General features: G+C 35.0%; 1 non-coding gene across 1 annotated transcript; it reads left to right on the forward strand.

The window, feature by feature from the left end:
* The first annotated feature begins 3,405 nt into the window (after positions 1-3,405).
* Positions 3,406-3,553, forward strand: LOC144616219 (U4 spliceosomal RNA). Its single transcript, XR_013555367.1, has one exon. It is a non-coding gene; the product is annotated as a U4 spliceosomal RNA (small nuclear RNA).
* Positions 3,554-9,264: the final 5,711 nt, after the last annotated feature.

Here is a 9,264-nt window from a genome sequence, read left to right on the forward strand (position 1 = left end):
AAGTTCAGTACTGTAACTTCTCTCAAGTCAAGGCTGACAGGAGATCACAAATACTGACTTGTTCATATCCATGAATATTTATGGACCTCCTCCTCCTCTACTCCAGAGGTAATAGCAGCCAAGTGCAGGTCTTAAATGCCAAAAGACAGGAGGTGGCAATGATCATAGAGACTGGTGAGACTAGAGGAGCAGCCAAAACATCTTGATCCACAAGGAGATTTATTTTTTTTAACATTTATTCATTATTGAGAGACAGAGCACGAGCATGGGAGGGACAGAGAGAGAAGGAGACACAGAATCCGAAGCAGGATCCAGGCTCCGAGACACCAGCACAGAGCCCGACACGGGGGTTGAACCCATGAGCAGTGAGATCATAACCTGAGCCAAAGTCAGACACCCAGGTGCCACCCAGGTGCCCTGATCCACAAGGAGATTTAAAGCTGATTATTAGAGCATGATACGTTTAAGGGGGAAAAAAGTGCCAATAAGGTTTATACTTAGCATCTATAACCAGGAAAAATAATGTAGAGTCAAGAGTCTGATGGTAGTCATCCAAATGACAAATTATGATCCCTTGCTCAGTTCCTAGACTTGAGCCAATTTTTAGGTGCAGTATCTATTGACGGAAGAAGAGATCATGTGCATAGGAAGTAGGACCCAGCAGTACCATGGTTAGTACCATTTCACTGTGTAAAATACCCTAGACACTTCTCCAAAGTGATTTACAACCATTTACATTGGGGAAAAGAAAATACTTAGAGAATTTTGAGTCAGTTGCACACAGGGCACACAGGGCCTATGCTGATTTGGAAACTCAAAGAACCTAAGTGTCATCTTGATACATATCCTACTACTACCCATTAGAGTAGTGGCTTACCAGAGTAGGTAATAATGGAATTATGGGTAAAGGTTGGCTCATCGTGCTTGCATAGCATGAGTAAAATCACCCAGTGGTTTATGTAATTGGGGTTGATATACTTTTTAATTGGAGTAACTTCCACATTGGGTCCCTAGACTATGAAGCAATGGAGATACAAAAGTGACAACTCAAACATCATTTCTCAAGCCTGTATGAAAATGAAAACAAAAGATCTTGGTAGTGGGAGGATGATGCTTGTGAACTATTAATTACCTAAAGACTGCAGGTGTGATTATGCCTAACTTATCCAAAGTTCATCAGGTGAGACCCTGAAGAAACAGGAGGGATACTGGATAATGACTAAAGACCCACGAACTTGACCAAGTGATAGTTATGTTCACATTTGCTACATTGAACATGTTATTGTCTCTAGAAGAAATTAACAAGGCCTTTGGAATATGGTATACAGCCATTTTCTATTTTACTCTGACTAGAAAAAAAGAAGCAGAAATAGATACATTTATGGATAATAGACAATAATATTTATTAATGTCTTTACATTGTTGCCATCCTCTGTCAAAATATAGTCTGAAGATATAGATCATCTGTCTATCCCGTAGAACATCACATTGATTCAATCAATGACAGATTGTGTATCAATGACAGATTGTTGATTAAACAGGATGAGGAGCAGGGGGAGGATAGTATATCCCTGACCTTTGCAAGCATTATCATGGAAAGAGTAACAAACCACCAACTAGACAAAATGACCTGGGCAGTGGTCTTTGGTTATTTGTTATCATTGGCTACTCTGAAATGAGCATGGAGGGCCCATAAACAAAGTCTACAAGATTGTAGAAGTGGACACTATCCATGAGCTGAACACCATAAGCTCCTACTTTGCAAGACTTACCTGCTACTTAATATTAAATAATCCAACAATAGAGAGCAACTCATATACTTCAACTATACTTTGGGAGACTGATTACCTAATAAGTTGACTATACTGGTACCTTCTATCCTGGAAAGCCCAGCAATTCATCTTGATACGGAGACATATTTATACCTGGTGAGGACCAAACTTCCTGTACACAGAGTGTCATTCAATACCACTAACTACGTGCTTACAGAATAACTGATCGACAGGCATAGAATTCCACACCACAAAGCATCAGACCATTAGATCCTCTTCACAGTGAACCCTGGGATCCACCTGCTATATCAATTACCATACCACTCAGAAGCGTCTGGTCTCATAGAGTATTGGAATGGACTTCTAGAGGCATAACTGATATGCCAACCAGAGATATAATATTCTGCAAGAGTGGGGTGGCATTCTCCATGATGCAGTCTTTGCATTAAATCAGATACCGGTCTATGGAACTGTGTGCCTAATGGAAACCAAACCGAACCGAACCAACCAACAAACAGAAATCATTGGTTCAGGAACAAAGAGGGAAGTGGGAGTGGATCTACTTACTACCTCTCCCAATAGCCAATTGAGAGACGTTTTGTATCAGGTCCCTGTAACTCTGGGATATGGATGATTTGAGTTTGCAGTCCACAAAGCAAAAGTAGTTGTGGCAGAGGATGTAGCATGTGACACTGATATCTTTGAAAATAACATGCATTAAACCATAGGCTATGGCTGTTTTCAGGGCCATTTGTAGATCTCGTGATTATGATCCAGCAGGCAAGAATAAGAGCCATTATTTTGGTAAGGCCATTGGCTGTGAGGAGCAAGAAGAGCGAAAGCTGCTTATGACAACAAGAGTAGGGAGGAGTATGTGCGGAATTCTGGTAATCCACTTTTCCGCGTCTTTTTAAACAGTGTTTATTTATTTTTGAGAGAGAGAAAGTGGGGGAAGGTCAGAGAGAGGGCAACAGAGGATCTGAAGGTGGCTCTGTGATGACAGCAAAGAGCCTGATGTGGATCTCAAACTCATGAATCGTGAGATCAGGACCTGAGCCAAAGTCTGAGACTTAACCGACTAAGCCACCCAGGCACTCCCACTTTCCCATGTCTTAATACTCCCTTCTGCTACTGTAATTTCAAGTGGACTCATGTGGCAAATCTGTCCTGAGACATGGAGTCCTCTAGTAAGTTATTTTGACTTGAGGACTAGCCATAGGCATGGCTAAAACATTTTGGCAACTTCACTGCCATATGAATTTCTTCCTATTCTCTATTCTTCCAACTCTTGTTTCTCAAGTGTCAGACCTGCATTGTAGTTTGAAGGTTCTATCTGGCTTCTAGTAATTTACTTTTTAAACAATGTATTAGGAGCACAGCAACCCTCCCCAGTCACTACTTTTGTGAAATCTTACGGGAGAACCTATCCAGACCTCTCCTTTCACAATTATCAAGTATTGTCTCCTAGTTTTGTATCAATGAATTTTTATGCAAATATCCTCTCTTCAATTTGATTATAATTGTGGTAAAGAAGGAAAAAAAAAACATTCAAACTAGTTCTCTAGGTATAGTAGTTAGGCCAGTAATGTTTTTTGGTACTGCAACTGAGTATACATATTTGAATAGGAATATTGGCTTTGCGCAGTGGTTGTATCATAGCCCATGAGGTTTATCTGAGATGTGATTATTGCTAAATGAAAGGAATATTATACATAATTACCTTATATTAACCTCCAAAAACAAACTTGAACTGTGCCTGTGTTTATGCATATTATAAAATACCAACTTTAATAATACACATACAAAAAAACTGATACATTTGAAAACAGCATGCATTATTAATTCCACAGACATCATCCAGAAAGTTCTTGGTAATAAAATCAACTTATTAGTTATTTACATTGAACACAATATTATGAGCCATAAGAAAATGAGATGAGAGAGACATGGGTAATATGGATGTCTACTCAGGAAACCATGTTTTATGATGACTGTTGATACCCTTGAAGAACATATTTATATAAGGCAATAAAATAAAGAATTTAGAGCTTGGAAGAACAGGATCTTTATAATAATCTTGTCATTTATTTTTATTTTGCAGATATCTATAAAATTAAAAACTTACCACAGTCATAATGCTGACATATATCCCAATATCATGTCCAATGTTCTACCTCACAGACAATCCATCAGCCATGACCAAGGTCTTAATGATACATCTTGACCACTTTCACAAACTAATACTTAGCATATTAATGGAAAGAAGATAGACTTTCAAGCCAGACCAACCTGAAACTCACTGCATGCTAATTTCATGACCTTGGGTAAGGCAAATAAACTTTCTCAAGCTCATAGCCATCATCTGTAAGATAATAGGAATGCCCATCATAGACAGCTGGGTGAGGAATAAGTATAATGTTCCTGGCATGCAGCAAGCACTTAATAGTGATTATCATTTATCTCTATTGCTCTTGTCAAGCCAGCCGTAAACAATAATGTAGAAATGATGTTTACAGTACCTAATAAAAGTGCATTCTTTAAGAAAACAATACCAATGGACGATCTACATTTACCTTTAGAGAATTAAGGGTTTGAAAGAGACTATGTTAAATATGTAATGATATGACACTAAACCTTTTTTTTTGGTAAACAATTCAAGTTTAACTTTTAAAGAAGAAAGCTATATTGTAGCTTTATTTGTCCCAGGTATTTATGAGAAAGCTTATAGTAAAATATAATTTTGTTCATCCATGAACCTTTAGGACTTCTCGCAAACCATCAATAAACTTCTATTAACATAGAACTAGTGGTACTTGATCTCTGGGATCAACTATCTTTGGCTTTTTTGAAAAGAATGAGAAAGTTTAATAAAGATAATTTTCAAGTACTAGATAATGAGAGAAATAGGAAATGCGTTCCAATGGAATTATGCATTCCACATTTTTTCTTGTTTAAATAAAATAGGTATATAATTTTGTAAATATATTCCTATGAATAATACATCTAACATGAGGCAAGATTGGCTAAAAAGCACTGGAGGATTATTAAAACCACTAGCTCACAAACACACAGCATATGTTCTGTGACACCTCTTAGGAGAATGTTTCAAAGTGTTCTTATTTGATTTGTGTATCATCATTTCTCTTTGGAAAAATGGTGCTATTCTGCATATGTTTAGCTTTGCTTTAGTAATTTATGATTACAAAATGCAACTTTTGACTTGGAACAAAAACAAATAAGTACAAAGCATTTTTTTTTTCTTGTGTCATACTGGTTTTCTTTCATCTCTTCAAAAGCTAGAATGACCTGGACAATAATAGCACATTTTAATTATTTGAAAATGTTTGAACACAAGCAGGTGTGACAGGCAATGACAATGTGAAAAACACACTGACAATCCACTTGTTAGAGACATCAATGTTTATTATGTGATCATTTATCAATGAAATGATGCCAAAATTCACACTTTTATATTCCACGATTTTGCACATTGCAACTTTCATGTCACAGAATAATTTTGTGTGAAAAAAATAAAAAAAAAAGAATAGCTGTGTGTGTTACTTTTCCAATTAGAATGTTTAGTTACAACGTGATTTATTAGAATTATTTTCGAGTACTGTGCTACTTTTTATGTATTTCTATGTATGCAGGTAATAGAGCCCAATAGTTAAAGTCAGACAGAGTGCACTTGAATTCTGGCAATGATTTTTAAAATTGAAACTGTGTGGATGTCAGGAAGTTATAATTATTTTACTACATGTACTCACAAACAGAACCAATGCATTCAGTGAAAAGATTATCTTAAGAGGGAATCCATGTTTACATGCATGAGAAATGCTGATGTAATGTAGCTTAACAAACTTATCAAAATTAATACTCATACAATTTTATATATATGGCATGGGAGAGACTAGAATAAATTAATACTATTTAAAAGTTAGAAAAAGTTTAGAAGATGATACAGTAGAGTTTTCTAATTTGAGCTGACCAGGCTCTTTGTTAATTTTAAAACCCATGCCAGGAGGAGAAACTAATTCTTTAAATGTATGAAAAGCTCATATTATATAGCATATTTTCAAAAGTATGCTTCATTGAATTAAGTCATTTGCATTTAACTGAAATATTCTTGAAATATAATGGAAAAAATATATTTTATGTGTGTGCATTTGCGTATGTGTATAAATTTATTCCTAAGCTTCATGTATTCAGCCACTGTGTAGAAAAATAATATACACTAATTTTCGCTTCTGAAAACAAACACAAAAAAATTGTTTTTCATTAAATAGAGAAATGAAGTATCAATTTACTATGGCTTGTATACAAAGAGAATCTCACAGAATCAAGGGAGATAAAAATAGATCCACTGTTTGGAAAGACTCACATCCATGCTATGTGTGCAGTATCAGTTTGGTAGAAAGAAAAATGTAATTATAGTTCAGTATTAGTAAAGTGTTCACAATAAAATTTAGTTACAAAATTAAAATTTAATGACCTATATTTGATACTTACTGTAGTTGAACAAACAAGAGGAAAAAGGGTTTAACTTACCAACATATATAAGATCCAGGGAGATTGAGTTAATCAAGCTCATTTTTGAAGGACTCATTTATGATTAAAGGCTAGGGAAATGAGTGGAAGGCCGTGGATTTTTCATAGCTGTCTGCTCAGAATGGTAAGGGCCATCTTTCACTAATCTACGTCTACTTAGGAAATTATCTGTTAGCTCCCATTTATTCTGTTTAATGTCTTTGGTAGATGTTTAAAGACAGAAACAGATGAGAAAATATACATTATTAACTCCTGTAAATCTGCACATAGTAGTAGAAGTAATTTCACTATATCTTAAATATTTGCCAAAAGAATCTCAGAAGACCTCACAAGACCTCAGAGGTAGTTTTCTTTTTTTCCTTTAAATTCAATATTTTCCTCTTTCTTTTTTCTTTTTCCCTATTGCTACACAACAATTGGGGTCTGTTGAGCACTCTCAGAAACCACTCTTTTAAATACCTCCATGTAAAAAGTTTTTCATTGTTACACTTTCTTCTGATAACCATGAAACGTTGCAGTATTTTCCAAAGACAACATTTTAGTTAGCTATGTATTCCATTTCTATTTCAAATGGCTTATGAGTGAATACCTCCGTAATCTGTATGTTTATATAAATCATTAATAACCTATCCAAAGAATACACTGGATACCTAAAGACCTCTCTATTGAACACTATTTGTTTGCTTGGCTTGATTTAGTGATTTTTTTTTTTTTTTTTTTTTTTTTTTTTTTTTTTTTTTTTGCTACAGACTCAATTCTTTTGAAAGGAGAATTTAAAATGGTATCAAAATGATTAATCCAAAAATCATGTTTCCTCACGTATCAGCTCATCTCTAAACTCATCTCTGTGCTTTAGAATAACCTCTTCAACATCTAGATAATTGCCTTAACTACTCACAATATTTTGCATGTTTTTCAAAGATACCATGTTCTTTAAATACTTAAGATGATCCCCAGAAAAACAAATGCTATAATGTTAATTTTATAATAATAACTAGAGGTGATGATTCTTTTTAAATCATTTCTCTGGTTAAATTCCAAGAAAATTTAAATATATTAAGAACTGCGTTGTGGCAACTTGAAGCTGCTCACCCCTGTGGAGCTCACACAAGCAGAGGGTCTAGATTCCCTCTGAGCTTCCAGGCCACCGAGGTCCACATGCACCCAGGGGGGAGTTCACCCCCAACTTTGTGACATGTATGATTCCAAAGGTGGAGTGGGCAGCTTTCCTGGATGTGGGGGATACCATGTATCTGGCCGATGTACCCAAAAGGCCATTTGAAGGGTACAAGGGTGATGAGAAATTTCTGAGGAAGATGGCCACTTGCTGCTGGAGGTGGATGTGTTGGGGGGCACCCCGCAATGCCCAGGGCCTGTTCCTCATCAGCCATGGGATCCCCAACATGGTGCTGCGTGATGAGGAAAGTGAAACCTAATCCTACCAGGCACTGCTAGGTTTTCATTCTGTAACAGCGTATATCTTTGTTTCTGTCTATCCTGTTTGCTAGGTCTGTCATGTGTATCTTCAACCCTTGACCCAGTGACATGCAAAATGCAGTGTTCTTGAGTGTGATATGTTTTTTTTTCTTTATTAAAGATTCAATCACCCCCCAAATAATTGCATTTACTTAATATATTTATGATTGTTGTTTGAATAATCAATTGAAAAAAGAGACCATAGCTTATGTATATTATGTATATTTCTCTCCAGCCTTGACAACTCAACAAAAAAATATTAACTAAAAGTTATGTTAAAAACAGTGGTACTGTAACACTTTAAATTAATACCTGGATCATTCTAGAGATTAAATAAAATTAATTTTAAAATTGAATTCATCTTGGGACTATTGATGTAATTTAAATATCTGCTTGTTTTAATAAATTGCATTAAAGTATATGCCTTGAATGTTTTCCTCAGTAGTTACTTCAAGGCTTACATACTATCTAACTCTCAAAATATAATATGTTGTATCTTAAATCTATTTATGTGTATCACATCATATTATATTTAATCAGGAAGTATGTAGTTGACAACTATTGTTTTGACTTTTTTCTAATACTCACACTTAGGAGTACTAAAGGGAGAATTCAGGTTATAAAACCTAAAATAGTAATTTAGAATTTGGGAACTTAGTGTTTGTTTTCCACCATTTATAATTCAAAGACACCTTTCTGCCTTTCCCACTCCCCCTGTCACCAGTAACACATAATAATATTAGAATGTTCTAGGAAAAGATTTACACTTTTCTTCAATCTACCCATAACTGTCTCTTTGGAAGCACAAAACCCTAATAGTTTATGAAATTATATGTCTGTGTCAAGAATAAAAAGACATAAGATAAAATTTCTTGTACCTCAGAGAGCATTAGATATAAAACAATAAAATAAAGACAAAGCAAGCCCCAGAGGACTCTTGTCATCCACAATGTCTTGAAATAACCAAGAGGCTTAGACCAAATCCCATGACAATGGTGCTCTAATCAGGCTTCACATACTCAAATACATGTTGTAAACCTAATCACTAAGGTATTGGGATATATAGCATTGTGCATTCTTTTTTTTAAATGTTTTCCTAATTAAAAGATAAAGATAAAAAGCTAAGATACAATAATAACATACTGCAGAATATAAACATTATTTATTAAATATCATCAGATAAAGTAGGTCAAATGTTTAAATAAAGATCCTCATGGACACTTTAAGTTAAGAAATCCATAAGAACCTGCCCTTGTCTCTATCAACCTTATTTTTAGAATGATGATAATCAAATTATGAAGGAGAGAATCTGTACTATCCATTAATGATTTCATCTCAGAGCAGGTAAAATTACATCATATAAATTGCCTTTTTATATTTGTCAACACTCTTTGAATATACTTCATCATTATTCTTGGAAATGACCTAAATGTCTTCTATAAAAATAAACATATACCCACAGTCACGC

This window comes from Panthera onca, chromosome B1 (genome assembly GCF_046562875.1).
Source record: "Panthera onca isolate mPanOnc1 chromosome B1, mPanOnc1 haplotype 2, whole genome shotgun sequence".
In the NCBI taxonomy this organism is placed as follows: Eukaryota; Metazoa; Chordata; class Mammalia; order Carnivora; family Felidae; genus Panthera; species Panthera onca.